Consider the following 16881-nt stretch of genomic DNA (forward strand, 5'->3'; position numbering starts at 1 on the left):
CTATCCCCAATCCTGTGCAGGTGGGGAGAAGTGTCCCTGGGCATCCAGGTTGGGCACAGAACCGGGAGCTGTAACCTGTGTGGAGGGGGACTCGGCCACAGGGCTGCCAATTTGTTCTGTTGCTTTTGATCCCTTGTATTTAAATCCCTTCCACTTTGTAAGGATACATTCATTGAGCTGAAGGGGATGAGAGACTGGATACTTGGATTTGAATTAGGGAGGTCATGAACTTAAACCTGGATTTATCTTATCTCGGTGTCTTTCACGGATTTTGATCAGAAGTTTTGTCCTGGATCTATGAATGTTTTAGGCAAACTGATTTCTCCCCAGCCTCCCACAAATGTGATGTTTCTAATGAACCGGCTTGAGCCCTTTAGTGTGAACAGTGAAAAATTAGCAGGGAGGGAAATTTGCTCATTAGTGTGTCAGTCACACAAAGATCATAAGGATGTAAACTCTTCCCTTTTCAGTGGGGGTGTCTGTACTATGCAGTTGGAAAGTTAAACCAGCACCTTCCACCTCTTTGGACTTTGCATTTCAGATTTTTTTTCCCTCTACAAATAACTTTTCTATGAAATCTTGTTCCCCAGAATTCTGTATTGGATTTTCCCTTTCTACTGAGTTGTGCATAAGGTGGTATAATAAGATCTGATGGTTCTATCTTTTCTTACAGCTACAAAGTCATGAACTCCAGGGTAGTATTTCCACCTCACAGCAAGCTTCAATAGAGCAATGGTAATGCCTCTGGCAGCCTTGGGCTGCGGTGTTAGGAGGAACACTGGGTGTCCCCAGCAGTGCTGGTTTAAGCTCTACAGTTAACATTATTTTTAAGGACTCAATCCATAGAAAAGCTCTGATACAACTGGTCGCTTCTGTGTTCTCCCCACAGAGCTGATACCAAGTATCAGATGTCACTCCAAACCTTTTCAGGCAGTACTGGCTAAAAGTGTTCAGAGGTGTCCTCAACAGCAAACAACTAATTGCTTAAAATCAAAGATAAATCATGAGAGATACTTCTCCGTAATTTAACTGTCAGGAGGAAGAGACTCTGGTCTCAGAGGTGAATAGATCCTGTGGAAAAGATGTTATTTTTTTTCTGAATATGTTATTTTTTGTGATGCTAGTGGAAACTAAAATCCTGTAATGTCACCCCTCTTTCCATTTCCTTTAACTGCTTGCTGATGAAGATGTGTGACCCTTCCCACCACACCCCGCACCTCCATTTCCCCAGCTCTGCCCTGATAAAGATGTTTCCATAACCAGACCCGCCAATAGATTTCCAACAGCAGAGAAGGTTAATGAGCAATTGGCACTGATTGCCCTTTCCAAGGCTCACAGAGTCCCATGGAGATCAGGGACAACTCCCCAGTCATCCTCCCTGGGGACATTTGGGGTCACTGGCCAAACGGCAAGAGGTTGATGTCACTTGGTTTCCAAGTGGTGCTCCCTCCCTACTCCACTGTTTTCTGGACTAAGCTGACAAGTGCTGTAGCATGAGAAAGAATTAAATTGCAAAAACTGGTCACCCTATAGCTCTTTATTAGGAAAATAAATGCTGTGGTTAAAACAAGCTTTTTAACTAAGTCGAGGAAATGAAGAAATATGTTTGTCAGTACCTCAAAGTAGGCTCCCAGATGGTAGTGAAGCTGCCAGTGGTACACCAGAAAGGTATAATGTTATTTCCAACAGCGCGCAAGACTTTATGTAAGCTTGTAGCAAGAGCAGTGACTGGAAAGTTATAGAACTATCTTGATGATATCCCTCCACCATGTATAGATCTGGAGTAATACAAGACAAGAGGCCTTTTTCTAACTAACCAACTTCATTTACTTTAAGTTTAAAAGCTGTTTTTTTAAACAATGAACAAATTTTGCATAAGACAAGCACTGACATAATGGCAAGATACTGTTTCTGCTGAAGATTTTAATTTGCATCCAGTTTGAAATGAAAACATTGAGTTAATATACATTTAAAATGTACTGTTCCCAGGAACCAGCTCAAAGGCAATGCTTTACTGGTTTTGTAGGAAGTGTTTATAATCTAATTGAGAAATAATTAAAAAAAACCAAAACAAAACAAACAAACCACAAGATTGCTGGATGGAAATGGTCAACAAGAACAGGCAAATTTTCAAACTGTGTTTGCAGTGAACTTGTGACAACAAGGGGAAGTTTGGGAAACCCTAAGGGACTTATTCTTTCCTACAAACCATTTGTGGCCAAATTTCTTCCAACCTGCTATGGTGATTTTGGTTTTTGCGGTTTTCAGAATAAAGCCTGCATAATGCTAACAAACCATAGAACTCAGAAGCCCATTAATGATGTGAATCAGGAATGTTGCCAGAACGAATCAACAGCTGGTTTTTGACATGCTTGGGTTTAAAGCCAATAGTGAATTTGTTGCGCATAGACCTGCCTGTGCAGAAGCTGCTCTCAGAAAAGCGTGAGTTGTTTGTGGAGGGACCGTATCCCAGTCTTGCTCCAACTCCGTCCCTTTGTCACCGTACACCCATTTCGGGGTCCCTGCATGTGCACCTTCCTCCCCATGCTTTGCTCTGCCAGGCTGCCTTACCCCATCTCCTTCTGTTCTCATCTCATTAGGTTACCAAATAACACCCTTTTTCTTCATTCAGAAATCTCACATTAGAATAATAAACTTGTTGCTATCAAAATATATGTTCCAGGCTTCCTTCCAGCCAAGGACTGTGTCAGGTATTTAGATGATGGGTTCTCAGGGCACAGGTCCTCCTGACCTGTTTTTATTTGGTATCTAATAGAGCAAACTCATAGCAGACCTTTGGGTCTTGAAGCCACAACTTCTGTACTTTTTCGTAGTTTAGGAAAGTACATGTTTAAAAAAGAACAGTAACGTCAAGTTCCTCAATGGAAGCATTTAGAAAGCACATGCTTGGGTGAAGAAAGTTACCCCAGAACCTCTGCCTTTGATTTTATAGCAATTATTTGAGAATGCAAGCTGTGTGAAGTCTTTCTTTCCAAATACTTACTCCTTTAAAGGGATACAGGACATGTAAAGTGATTAATAATACGTACAAAATTACACAACTCCAGCGCTATGGATAAGACTTAACATAGAGTCTGCATTCATTAAGAGAAAATAAATAACTATTGTCAAAAGGCCTATAAAGAAATCCATTTTCCCCTTCATCTTTTAATGGAGACATAAGTTAATAAGAAGTTAATAATACCTTTTAAAATGTAAACATATTTAGTTAACTATTATTCGGAAGTCTCAATAGCTTATAACTTTATGATTTTTGAAAATTTTTAAATATATTCTATTCTTTATGAATCACAGCTTCTGTTGTCCTGAGCAGAAACCTAAAAAGACAGTGGTGATTGCATGCTCTGTAAAGATTAAGAGGGAAAGGCTGAGAAAAGAAAACAATAGTATGCTTGTACTTCCTTGCCACTGCAGCAACTAATGAAAGTTGTATTTTCAAAAGAGGGAAGAAAAGCATTTTGGCAGAATAAGTAATTCAAAAGCTATTCCAGAACTGTCTTACCAACAAGACTGGTTTTAATTATGCTTATGGGATAAAGTAATATAAACAAGGAAACAGTTTGATCAGAATGGGTGGATTCTTACACAGTTGATTCTGTTGCGAGACGATCTCATTTTCCTGCAGCACAAGTTATGTTTATTGTACATTATCCCCATGCTGCATCATGTGCCTCATATATTTCACTTTATGGGACAAATCAGATAACAGTTTAAGGCTGAGTGGTAGCTGACTATATATATTCCCAGCTAGTTAAACTGCTGGTTGTCAATGGACATCTTTCATGTGAAAGCAATTTCAAGGGGATGGGATTCTATCTAAAAGAAGTACCTCAAGTACATTTTTATACTTGCTCACACACAGTATTTATTTCATAGCTATCTATGCAGAAGACAGATGTGAAAAATACAATTACTGAAAATCCCTCAGCCTGCTTGGGTCTTGTGATTATTTTCAGAGAAAGGTTTCAAATTATCGTCTCCTACACAAAAATGATAAAACTGATTTTTTTTATTTTTTTTTTTTAATAATAAAAGCAGTTTTGTTTATTCTTCGATTTCATTTTGCTGGAGAGGGTTTCACAGTAGGTGTGCAAATGTTTGTTTATATTTGATACCCCACAAGAAGTGTGACAAATAGCAATTTTTGCTAATTCAATTCCTGCAAAGAGATAATAGTAGATTTTTGTTACATGATGGCTTTAAAATTTAAAATAATTCATCAAAAAGTCAAAAATGTAAATTGGATATACTTATGGCTGTACTGTATGTGTTTAACTGGATGTTGAGAAATCAACAAACATATTTACATAATTAAAAGGTTGCATTACAAAGAGAAAATTGGCTGAAAAAAAGAATCTTCAATTCCTGTCTACAGTGATGTAGAAAATGTGAGGTTGTGATGTTAGGAAAGTTATGTTGTTTGTTTTATTGATATTATATGATATTGATCCTATTAACTTCTGTATTTAAAACGTTCTCTCTCTTGGCTGTTGATATATGTAATATCTTTCCTTTAAAAATTTTCTGTTCTTTGCATAAAGAGATGAAAATGGGGCAAAGACTATTCCAGTGTCTTGAGACACTTCAGTATGGATTTTGCATGCCTTCCAGAATAAGAGTAACAAACTTTCAATCAAATCTGTAAGAGCAAGATACTTTAACAGGTATGATTAACTGCACATTCAAGTGTCTCAGGGTGATTTACCAGCACTGTCTCATCAAAGCTCACACTGTATATTGAGGTGACTGGAATTACTCCCACACCCAGCAGAATATGAGAGAGCTAGAAAGGTTTTTAGGTACTTAATGGATACTGATTTAGATAACATTAAACATTTTCAACACTTAGGCTTTATTGTATTTTCCTAGGGTCTTCTGTAGAGCAAGGAATACAGCCTGCATCTTCTGTGGGGACTTAGTTTGTCATTTCCTATGGTCCCTTTGTGAAATGGAAGAAAAGTTCACTGCAGCAAGTGTGCAACTAGGATGCTCTGGCCTGCTTGACAAAAACTTTTCAAAGCTGCCCAAATACAGAACAAGAGGCAATGAACTGAAAATGTGATGTTCTGCTTCTTTGGAAAAAGATTTTAAAGTATAGTAACATAAAAATATCTTTTTCCTACTGTTTAAGGTAATAGATATGCTGGTCCATGAGCCGTATTTTATCACATATATGTCCAATATTGCATATATGTTCTCCTCCTGAGCTTATTACATAACCCCATGCTACTCTGCATTCTGTAATAGTACTGATCCGTAGCATACTGTTTTTTTTCCCATCTGACCTTTACTTTTCACTGACATTTGCAAAATGTGACTAAATGAAACCAGACTAAATAGATGTTAACAGCAGAATCTTTTTGCTTCTTCTTTCTATAAAAAAAAAAAAAAATCTATTTTCTGAAACTGCAGAATGTGAGGGAAAATGCAAAAGTTCAGATATTTGCTATTACTACGCTACATCCAAATACAATTGAAGGCATTGACGACTTGCTTATATTTATCTGCTGATTTACACAGATCTATTCAAAGTAACAAGAAGCCCAGCTGGTACAGATCGTTACCAAATGCCTCTCATAGCCACCTTTAGCTGGAGAACATTCATTGTGTGTTGACTGAGAACAACCTGTTTCAAATGATGCTGAAGTCTCTCAGAAGTATTAGACACCAGTTTATCAACTGTTTTGAAAGGAAAAATGAATTTACATGCTTCTCCATCAGCAGATGTGTGTTCTGACAGGTTGTGATACAAAGGATCCCAGTGCCCCAGCTTTTGGGTGGAGGGGACATTTCCTTGCTGTATAAAGCAACCTTGGCAGCAAAAGCTGCTCAACAACCTATTTATTAGTATCTGTACTCCTCCCCTGCTGTTATATTAATATAATGAATTGCTCACAGGTGCTTCAAATGAGGTTTAGATGATCGCTGGGAGCTCTGTTACTCAAACAAGCCAAATTGAAAGGAGCAGATGGAACAATCCCCTAGCAAAAGTACAAAGTATGACTTAATGAAGGTCATTTTGCACATTTTGGCCTTGGTGACCCTAAGAACAATCAGACTGTCATTATTTTACTGTTTCTAGACAGAAAGGTGATTGCTTCTTGCCCACTTGCCTTGATTTTTTTTTTTAGTTGTCTTTATTACATCATTGGGAGCTCTTAATTGCATTTAATCCTACCCCCTTTTGACTAAAATGAGATAGTTCCCATATGATTGTGGTTAAGCCGTGCTCTAAGTCATGTTTGAGCTTTAATGCTCTTTTGTGTGGCAATGTTTAAATCACAGTGAGTATTCAAACACCAGGCTGGGTGAATAGATGGTAAAATGGACATTCTGAGCTGGATATGCAGACCAGGTAGAAGAAAAGAGATTGCATAGGAATGCTTCGTACAGCAATATTTGTACCGTCCATAGCTTGTGGTTTTCTTCTCTTTCCTTGTTTTGTGGCAAATTGAGAGAAACTACCAAACTGCCGTTAGCCCAGAAAGGCCTGTATGTGCAGTTAGCATTGTAAATGTTGATTTACTGGTCTGCAAGGTCTCTCAAAAGGCTGTGAAGGATGTGAGAGAGCTGCAGGCCCTGGCAGATGAGCTCTGGGTCACAGATGGGTGGTACTGAAGTGAAGGTGTCAGACCTCGGTCCTTCCCACAGATTTCACTGGGATTTTGGGGAAAAGCTCACCTATTCCCTATCCCTCTTTTCCTTATTGTAGAAACAGGGATGAGGATGTTTTCTTCCCAGCCTTTTAGCTGTGTTTAGTTTATACGTTTTTGAGATAAGGCTTTTCTGTTGCTCTGCTCATCATAAAGGGATTCCGGTCTCAGCCGAAGGCTCTAGGGGCTATAATAATTGCAATAAATGTGAAGGCTACTGTACCCAAATAACCACTTAATTCCCACTTCCCCCAAATGGAAAAGAGAGGAGGCTCTTTTCCTTCTTCTTGAAAATGTTTAACGGGAATGCACTGAGGTCACAATGTGCATCAAAGGCCTATCTTCGCATTGCTTGACTATTCGCTTGGCAAGCTCTCTAACGTTTATACTTTGATAGTTCAGTGACAGATATCGCCAAGGGGAAAGGACAGCATTTTAACCTTGAGTACACATTGCGGGAGAAAATTACACCGGGACAGAAGAACCACGTACAACTCCTGTGCAATGAGCCGAAACAAAGATCTTCATTGGGCTTTTCATCTAGAGAGGGTTTTGGAAGGAGCTGCCAAATGCTGTTGGTTTGTAAGGGAGTGTTTGCAGTGTGTTCATACGGGCTGCAAGTGGTCAGTGATGGAATTACCAACAGGACACCATTCCTGCCAGTAACTGTTACTGACGAGAGTGAAACTGTATTTTAAATGTGAGCACAATATTATTTGTTCTTCCCTGAGGAGACAACAGTTTTGTTCTTTCTCCAACAGCGTACGTCCTTCTTTGCTCCGTAATATATTCAAGATTAGATATAACCTATGTCTTGGCTGGGTTTTAGTGTGGAACATGTGTATTTGGATGGTTTTCTGGCTTGTGCCTTGCTAGACTTTGTTTATAAAAGTTTACGCTGGACACCTGGGGTAGGTGTCTCTTTCATGCTTATTGGGCTTTATGGCAGAGTCCACAGAGTACAGCACAGAGGTAATTGTTGAATTCAACCATGAAAACTGCTATTACTTGGTTTTTCTGTGACATCTGTTATATCCTGTTGTGCATGTGATGAGAGGTAGATTTTGTTTCATTTTGAAATCTGTTGGTGAGCTTGAATAGTATCTAAAATAGTTGATGGCTCATCAAAAAACACAGGCAAAATCCATGCTTCCTGAGCTCAGTGCAAAATCATCTTCTGAAGGTATAGCAAATTAGTGTTCTATAGAGACAGGGATTCAGTTTCCAGACTATGTTAGAGGCAAAGCAGGGAGTAGGTGTTTCAGGCAGACTGCAAAAACCCCCGTGAATTAGAAAAGGAAGATGTAAATAGACTATGAAAAGTGGGAAGGTGGATTTATGGCTACCTGGGTACAAATGTTAGCAACTTCTGTTTTCATTTACCAGTACTGTTTAATTTCAGCAGATTTTCTCACAAACTCTACTTTCCTCGGTCCAAGTCATGCTCATGTCTTCATGGGAGGCTACATACCAAGCACAAACAGGGCCTGTGAAATAGAGCATATATCACTACAGATCTGAAACTAACATAAGGGCATGATGCTGAGGAAGGCTGCACGCTCCCATTTTCTCATCCAGTACGTGCCCTTGCACGTTGTTGGTTGCTGGTCGCACTCCTGTAGCCCTGAGTTTTACAGTGCTCTTTCCTCCCCATCCACAGGCCAGATTGATCTAGTCTTGCTTACTGCCCACTCCTGAGCTGTATTTTTATTGACATTTGTCACTCCCAAGCACTTGTATTTCAACAGCAGGTAAATATTGAGTTTAATGCTATAAATCTTTTGCGATCCATTACCTATTCAATCAAATTTGGATTCTATTACTTGCTAAAGACCGTGTCTATCATGTATTTGAAGTCCAGAGTGAACATGCTTTTGTGTTCAAAAGCCCTGTTCATTAAACAACATGGATTTTTTCCTGCTCTGAAAGTTGACAAACATCTCAGTGCTCTTGTTCAAATTTATTTTTATGTTGAAGAAACAAACTCTGTTGTAAAGGGAGATACACTTAGGCAGATGTTAATGAGAAATGAAGGAATCAGAAAGGAATGGGTTATTCAGCTTAACAATTACTTGGATTTCTTTTTATTATGTACATAACCTTGATTTCATGTAACTTCTTCTCTGGATACTGATGCTGCCGTTTTTGTCAGTTTTGCTAGAGGCTGCCATAAAGATTCAGTCTTTGATGCATAATATATATGAAAGTAAGCCTTCCCAAAGTTGCAGTAGTGTGTACTTAGCATCTAAAACTGGGACTTGGCTCTCATACTGCGTTGAAGGGGTGCCATTGTATTCTCTGATCTGTTGAGCGTTATCCTGATTTGGAGAAATACCACCTTAGCCAGAGGAACCATGTATCTGAAAAACTGTCATATCTTCTATATATATGCTACATAGTCTCAAACTGAGCCTTAAGCATGTGACAATCATGAGTCTTTTACAAATCCCATTTGTTAACAGTCTTTGAAATTATCTTTTTTTTTTTTTTTTTTTTTGGTGTGACAGTGGATGAGGACTCCAAAACTGGGTTGTATAGTTTCTGTCTTGGTCATGTCATAATTTCCTATTGAATATGAATAAGAAAGCCAGGAAGAAAAAGACATTTAGAAACCTAAACTGTACCATTGAGCGGTTTTCTAATATAAATAAATAGTATGCATTCAAGATGTTTTGTTAAACCTCTGTGCTTTGTCTCAGGCTAATGTTATAATCTCTTTCAAGTGAAGGATTGTCTTTTTAGATGAACAGCAAAACCCCTTTAGAAATGAAGCCCTGATCGAGTTGACACCTGTAAATTTATTACAAAATAAAAATACATCGCACATCTTTCATTTAAATTGTTATTTGAAGATTTTTATTATTTCATTGAGTTGCTATGGTGGCACTTGGAATTTACATTTCTTCCTGGAAAGCTTAAAGAGAAAAAAAAAATAATGAATAACAAACATCAGAAGGTAATGATTTGTCAAGTTTTGAAGTGCACTACAGAAATATCAATGCAGGCAGATATGTTTGGATGAACTCTGGCATGCTGCCTAGAGCTGAGGTTTCCAGACTTGTGCAGGTTTCACTGTGGGAGCTCCAGGGTCCACCCTCCTTGCTGGACAACGAGAAACCTGACATCCCAAGACCTAGTTTTATCTGTACATTAACTTCATGGTGTGTTGTAGGGGTCCCAGAAGTGCAGAGATCTTGTATTTGAACCACAGGTGCTAGCCCTGGCAGCTCTTTACTGTTGAGCCACATACGTGGAAGTCTCGAGTTCATAAGCCAGTGAAGCATCTTCACATAATTCCTCAGTCCTTGTCCACAGTCTGAAGGGTGGACGAGCTTTGGGGATGGTCCCATCAGTGTCAGTTCCATGTCTGTCATGAAAGAGCAGTGGCAAAACAGCCAGTAATCAGCAGCTGGCGAAGAGGGACTACAGGGATTTAGAAATGCTGGTGTTGGTTCTGAAATGGCAAAAGGAAACATCTGTGCTTTGGTACCCTTGAGTTAGTCTGAGCTACCAACCACTCAGAAACATAACGAGAGGGTAAAAGGAAAGGTCAGAAATGTAGACAGTAAAGGCAAAGAAAAGTACAAGTCGGTATATAAGCAACAGATTTTAAAAATATATTATTATTGAAAGGAAAATTATTAAAAAATTATTTCATAACTTTCAAAGATAGTTTTACATAGCAGTGGGCTCAACTAGCTTGAAAGTGGGCTGAGCAAGTTCCAAAGAAAAGTGTTAGGAGTCTTTTCTAATGCCTGACAGAAATAACACATTAGCCTTACTTGAAAAGCCTTGTTCATCTAGTGCTCGTAATACCATGCTGAGGGCATTTTTCAGGATGAGTCTGAGGTTAAGAAAAACACCTACTGAATAACTAGTGCCACTTACTTCAGCACTTGCGTTTTCCTCAGAGGTTTTCCATCCAATTGCTGACCAGATCCTGTGATATTTAACTTATCAGGTCTGACAAGAGCTGAACCCAAGGTAGAATGACTGCTTAAACATTTATTTGTGTCAATGACACGTTTAAAATTCTCTGCTCTGCCTAAATATTTAAAGGAAAATATAAAGAGGAAAATGTAATGTGACATAAGAGGAAATGAAAAACAACCTTATTTGTTGAGGACATTCACTGCACACAATTGCTGTCTTCTGAATAGCTGTTATTTTGGCAGAAATTGAGGGGAATGCAGTCCTAAATATCATGTTTGTCTGTCTCTTTTTAACAAAAACGATTTTTACAATGGCAAGTGGATCTTTTGCTGTCAAAATGTGACAACAGCCAAGATCTTCAGGAACCTCCAAGTCTGAAGTTTTTGATTATAAAGCTAACATCTGAAAATGAAGAAATAATGAAGATAAATATATACTTAGTAAAAACAGAAGTTGCAGCATGGTCCAAATTGGAGAGCTTATATGTGTTGACTGCTTGTTAAAGTAGACGACATCTTAAGAACAGGCTGCAATAAGCTTTTTTTGTGGAGAAGCTGAGAGTTTAAAGTTTTCAAACCCCCGTTTACTCCCTACTTCAGAGTAAAGCCAAATTTCAGAATTCTCTGTAAAGCAGATCTTCTGTGTTTTCCATAGTAGATATACATTTTCCATAGTAGATATACATTTTCCATAGCAGATATACATTTTCCACAGTAGATAGACTTTGCTGTCAGTTTATGTGTGCTTAAACTAGTGTGAGCACTTTCCAAAGTAATACAGAACATGTGGGCTTTCAGTATATAAGGGATGCTGAAAATTTTCTTCATCCATGAACTTTTCCTAGAAAGGTGCTTAATAAATTCAGAGATTTCTCTGTGTGGATCATCAGTGATGTCTGGAGGGGATGAGAGAACAATGTGTGCATATATCATGCTCTTAGAAACATGTTCTCTGTTGGAACCTGACACTTAGGTTAGCAAAAGCAAACCCACTCTAAATTAGTTTGCAGTTAATTGGCTGTGAAGGGAAACGCACCTTGCCAAAAAAAGGATTTGAAATATGAAGCAGTTTGGATTTGTGAAGAAGCTGATCGCTGTACTGGAGGAATCACAGACTCTTGGGCATCTGGGAAATAATGTGGTTCATAATCTCCAGTGTTTTTATAAATTCCATTATTTGGCAAGGTGGGCATCTACTTGCTGCCATCTGCTTGAAGATTGATTTTAGAGGGGCTGTCTTAGAATGCATATTGGAGCTGTTCATTTGCAGTTGAGGAAAGAGATTTCATTAGGGTAAGTTCAGTAACATTTTGAATATGTGGTGGAGAATAACAGGAGCTAGCAGACACGACAATCACATTGTTTTCTATTTTTCCTCCAGGATCTGAAAATTGAATGAATGGTCACATGTCTATGTAGTGTTTCATTTGCCTTTGCATGTCTCTGTGGTCTTTCAAAATATTAGTGGAGAAAGACTCACAATAGGCCTGGGAGATAGGTGTGGTAGATATGGACATAGAAGAAGTGTGGCTTGACTTATCTAGGGTCACACAACCAGTCAGTGACAGAGATGGGATTTGAACCAAGCTCCTGGATTCTTTTTGCATGTCTGACTACAGGATGGTGCAGTCTTTGTTGAGGTGGATGAAAGGAAAAGTTCTTCTGTTGCCAGCCTGCAATGCAGTAGGAGTGTACACAGGCCCATCTTCAGAAACCAGTGATGAGCGTCTGGAACCTTCCAGACTTAATTTCATTGTGGATAATTTCATGTGCTGGTTTTTAATAGATATCCAGGACTTTTCAAGATAATACACATTTAGCCAGATTGCACTGCATGGTCAAGAATTATCACAACCTCTTCCTGGTGCTCCACCACCGGGAGACAGAGGGGCTTCTCATTTTCCGTGGAGGATCACCACAATTTTTCTATCGAGATCATTCTGATGGGCAAGAGTAGCGTTCAGCAACATATTCTGTTCAGTCACCTCTCAGCTAAGTAGGTATAAGTAGGTAAGAAAATATCCATAATAGATCTTTAGTGAAAGAAGAGCGCTGTTTCTTCCCATTTGAGAAAATAGAGGATGAAACCAAATTGCGATTAATTCTGCTGAATGGCTAAGGAGCTGTGTGGCTACCATGGTAAAAGATGGGCTACCACAGCTACTGATAATGCAGCAGGTATTATGTTCAGTCAGTGCCTAATTGCCTTAAAGGAACTTATTAAACTGAAACCACTATTGTGTGAGGAACTGTTCATGTAGAGTATCTCCAGAGTGATCAGGATGATCCTGCTGTGGGCTACAATAAATGTGAAGAGTGGTTTTGTGAGGAAGCTCACATTTTGAGAGCTCAATTGGCAAGGGATGGTCTACACATTGTTCTGTATTTTAGTAAGATGTTAATAGCAGAAATAATGTCTGATTCTCTTTTCAAATATTTGAATGCCCACTCCAAAAATCACACTTGGATCAAGTAAAGTGTAACAAATATCTTTTACTTCTAGATTCTTTGAAAGCACCACCTAAAGCTCCTTCTCAAACATCTTAAAATTTCAAATAGTATAAATATTATTTGGTAGCCATTTATAATGACCAAAGCTTGAGGTATATGAATAGGTTTAATGAAAATAAGACCTATATTCCATCTCAGAAAATGTACAGTTCTCTTTAGTACTAATGGATGTTACACATGTGCACTGACAATAACCTTACAGGTTTTATGGCCAAGTGATTTACCATTTATGCAGGATAATACCGATTTTACAGCTTGGATACTATCTGAACATTTCATGTGAGAAACATGTAGGTTTGCAGCTGGACAAAACTCTGTGGGTTAAACAAAATTTCTTCTCCTTGGCCAATAGGATGCTAAACATTTGCATCACCAAAGCAGATTTTAGGAAGAGAAGCTCTGAATATCCATCTTTCAGCAAATACTCCTCATTTGGGTCTGCTCTGCAAGGAAACTGGCTTTTCCTAGGGAGTCAGAAAACTCGACTGTGAATTATCAGTGAATTCACTGTCAATAATTATCCTGTGAATTATCTCGTATTTTTGCTCTGTGGGGTACTTCCTACAGCAGTTTACTAGCAACTGCAGTTCTTATTGTAAATTGAGTAGTATAACAAATGACTTAAAATCCAGCTGTGCAGGTATCAGTAGTGGATATTTTAATGTTATTTCGAGGCAATTCTTCAACCAATTTATGCAACGCTCTTGGTTGTAACACTGAATTCATCCCTATCTCAACTAATGTGTACCGGAACACTTAAATAGCTTATGATCATTGTTTTGTTAGCTCAAATCTCATCAAGAACTAAGAAGATGATACTACTTTCCTTTCAGTTATTTTAGCAAGTACTAAGGGACTGACTGCTGCAGAGGTATCTATTCAACACATTGGAAAAATAGTTTTGAGAATTATCTTCAGCTCCTCCATCTGGTCAGTGGTTAGTGGAAATGGCATCTTTGCCCCATAGTTCTTAATATGTAACTCTTAATGGTTTATCACTTAGCCTACAATGGTACAGTACGTCATCAGAAAGGAAAATATAGCAATGCTGAGTTTAAATAAGCTTTACAGATAAAGACAAAATGCTGATCATCAGACCACATTTCTTTCTCCTTTGCTTTTTGGTCATGTTTTTCACTAGAGAGAGGAGGAACTGTGACCATATAAATGTTCTCATGAGAATTTCTGTTGCAAACTTATGGCCTAAGGAGTATTTTACGTTAAAACAGAGCAGATTGCTTATGGCAACTCCTGTATAATGTTCCTGTATAAGGAACACAATGAAGAACTGCAGTTCATATTGCTCTTCAGGTCTGTTCTATTTTCACTTTTTTTTTTTTTTTTTTTTAGTAGAAAATTGCATAGTATAATTACAAGTTCATTTGCATTCATATTACAAGCTGTGAGCTAGTAGAGTCTTTTATATCTAAAAAATATTGTTAGCAAGTGTGACTTGCATCCATAAATTTTAGAAATGGGAAGGAAGTTTACATTAATTCAAAGTTCCTTCTCAGTCAACAGGTAGCACCCTTCCTGTAAACTGCAGGACCTCAGGGAGGCCACAAACATAGAAAATGCAACGTATAGTGTAATGGGCGAAGGTGTAGTGCAGTTGATTTACTGTTTGCCCAACAAAAAAATATGCCTTTTGGGGACTAAGGATCACCAGCATTTTATTGGACTTGATACTTACAGACAAGCATAGCAACATGTCATCTGGAGGATGCTGTCTGTCGTTTCCTAAAGGAAAGCTGACTTCTGTTACTTTATTTTTTCTTAAGTTCTTTGTCTTTTCAAGACAGTAAAGTTCTCACAGATATGAAATATGGCTACAGTTAGGTTTACTACTGGGACTTCATTTTTTTAAATCCACATTAGAATTAGTGGGTTCCATTGATAATCCTGCCTTTCATTTCTGTCAGAAATGGAAAGCAGGACAGTAGTAACAGTCTCCATTCTATCAACTACTTCTGTGAATGTGGTCTGACTTTTGAATTGCATTTTTGTTATGTTGCAACTGTTATTAGATGACTTTATCTTTTATGTTTAATACTTAGTGTGCTGTGGAAAGAATAATTGAGGGATATGGAACTGAAAATATTTGAGAATGTTACCGGCTCTCTGCATGCGCTTTCGATCAATCTGTTTGCTCAGCCTTTCCCTCCGCTCTGGGATGGGCGCTCCCTGCCTTGTTAAGCATCTTGCCACATTGGTTCAGATCTCCTGCCTGTCATGTGGAGGTAAAATAACCTGTAGACATCTTTGTACCTTGTGAGCATCTTGGTGATCACTCCTTGACTGTCATCTCGAGGAGTGCACATCAGCAGTTAGGTATTTGTGTGCCCAGCATAATATCTTGCTCATAATTTCCGATCAGATTGGATGTCTGTGATGGTTTGAGCCCTCCTCTCTGCCAGCCAAAGGAGACGCTGCCACTCATACCTGAGAGGTGAATTAGATCTATGTGGAGGCTGCAAAAGAGCTTTTCTTTCAGTCATTTACCTCAGTTAGCTAGAGCAGAGCTGCTTTTATGCCATGATTGGAGATAATACCAGTGGAATAGCAATAACCTCGCGAATGTACTTCTCTTCTGTATGTAAATCCTTTCACGAAGTGCATGACAGCCCCTGTTTTCTGTGGGTCTCCGTTTGTAAAGAAGCTGTTATCACAGAATAAGTTTAATGGGTCGTGAATTTTGTGTTGAAAGGAGAGTCTCTCCACGACTTCTATCTGCCTGCAATAGACCTATTGGCTCAGCAGCGAGTGCATTAGGCTAAATATGCTTCCTCCATTGACTCTGAAGGTAACAGCCCTAAATGCCTCATTAAATTTTCATGGGTGACTGAGAGAAGCCATGAGAAAAACACCACACTCGTAGCGGTGGGGCCGCCGGACCTCCCCCCCCCCGCCCCGCATCGGTGTGCAGCACACGGGCCGTGAACCCCCAGCCCAGGGGTGCCGGGGTGGGCAGCCCGGGCACGGAGCCCCACGGCTACGGGGAGGGACCGGGGCGGGGAGACGGCGTTCGCGGCGCCGTGGCCGGGTGTTCCACGCGTGGGCAGGGGCCACCGGGCCGCCCTGACTGACCGACCGGCCTCCTGGCGCTCCTCCGCGCAACGGGGCAGCCCCGTTTACCGGCGCCGCTCCATCACCGTTGTCCTGGTCGCGGCTTGAGCGCGGGGATGCGGGAGCCGGGCGGCGGGGCTGCCAGCCGCTCCGTCACACGAGGGCTGCCCCACAGGCGAGTGACAGGTTGTTCCCCCCCGCCCTGAGAGCCCAGCGAGCCCCCCTCCCCTCCCGCCGTCCTCCTTCTCCCTGCCCAGCTGCACCAACGGCGCCGAGACCCCCAGCCCTGGGAGAGGAGGAGGAGGAGGAGACCGACCCCTCATCAGCAGCTTTCCTCCGCCACACACCTCCTTCTTTCCCCTCCCTCTGGCCTCAGCGCCGCACTGGTGAGGGCCGGAGAGGGCAGGCAACGCGGGAAGGCGGCTCTCCCAGCATGGACGAGCCATGTGTATCCTAAGGAATAACAGCAGCTCCTGCGCCCACGATGGGGAGCAGAGGAATGCCAGGAGGAGAGGGCTCGCTGGGGCAGGTGAGGGCGCCGGCTCCATTCTCTCTTTGGCGGCCGGGGCGGGGGGAGATGTCCGTCCTCGGGGAGTGCGAACGGAGCCGGCGGCTGCACCCGGCGTGTCCCGGTGGCGGACACCGGAGGGGGGAACCCCTCTCCCCGCAGCGGGCACGGGAGGGCAGCTGCTCTCCGA

At 40.5% G+C, this 16881-nt stretch overlaps 1 protein-coding gene across 34 annotated transcripts in view; it reads left to right on the forward strand.

Annotated features, from left to right (window-relative positions):
- DAB1 (DAB adaptor protein 1) overlaps positions 1-16881 on the forward strand; it is a 436898-nt gene that overhangs the window by 265107 nt on the left and 154910 nt on the right. For 4 of the 34 annotated variants that reach the window (XM_065070990.1, XM_065070976.1, XM_065070995.1 and 1 more), the window contains exon 1: positions 16256-16712. The exons of 11 other annotated variants lie outside the window; for them this stretch is intronic. The gene's annotated coding sequence lies outside the window, so the exon portion shown is untranslated. Of the gene's footprint in view, positions 1-16241; positions 16713-16881 lie in introns of those variants that run through there. 19 more of the 34 variants (XM_065070994.1, XM_065070985.1, XM_005498895.4 and 16 more) reach the window with 10 other exon arrangements.

This window comes from Columba livia, chromosome 8 (genome assembly GCF_036013475.1).
Source record: "Columba livia isolate bColLiv1 breed racing homer chromosome 8, bColLiv1.pat.W.v2, whole genome shotgun sequence".
Classification (NCBI taxonomy): Eukaryota; Metazoa; Chordata; class Aves; order Columbiformes; family Columbidae; genus Columba; species Columba livia.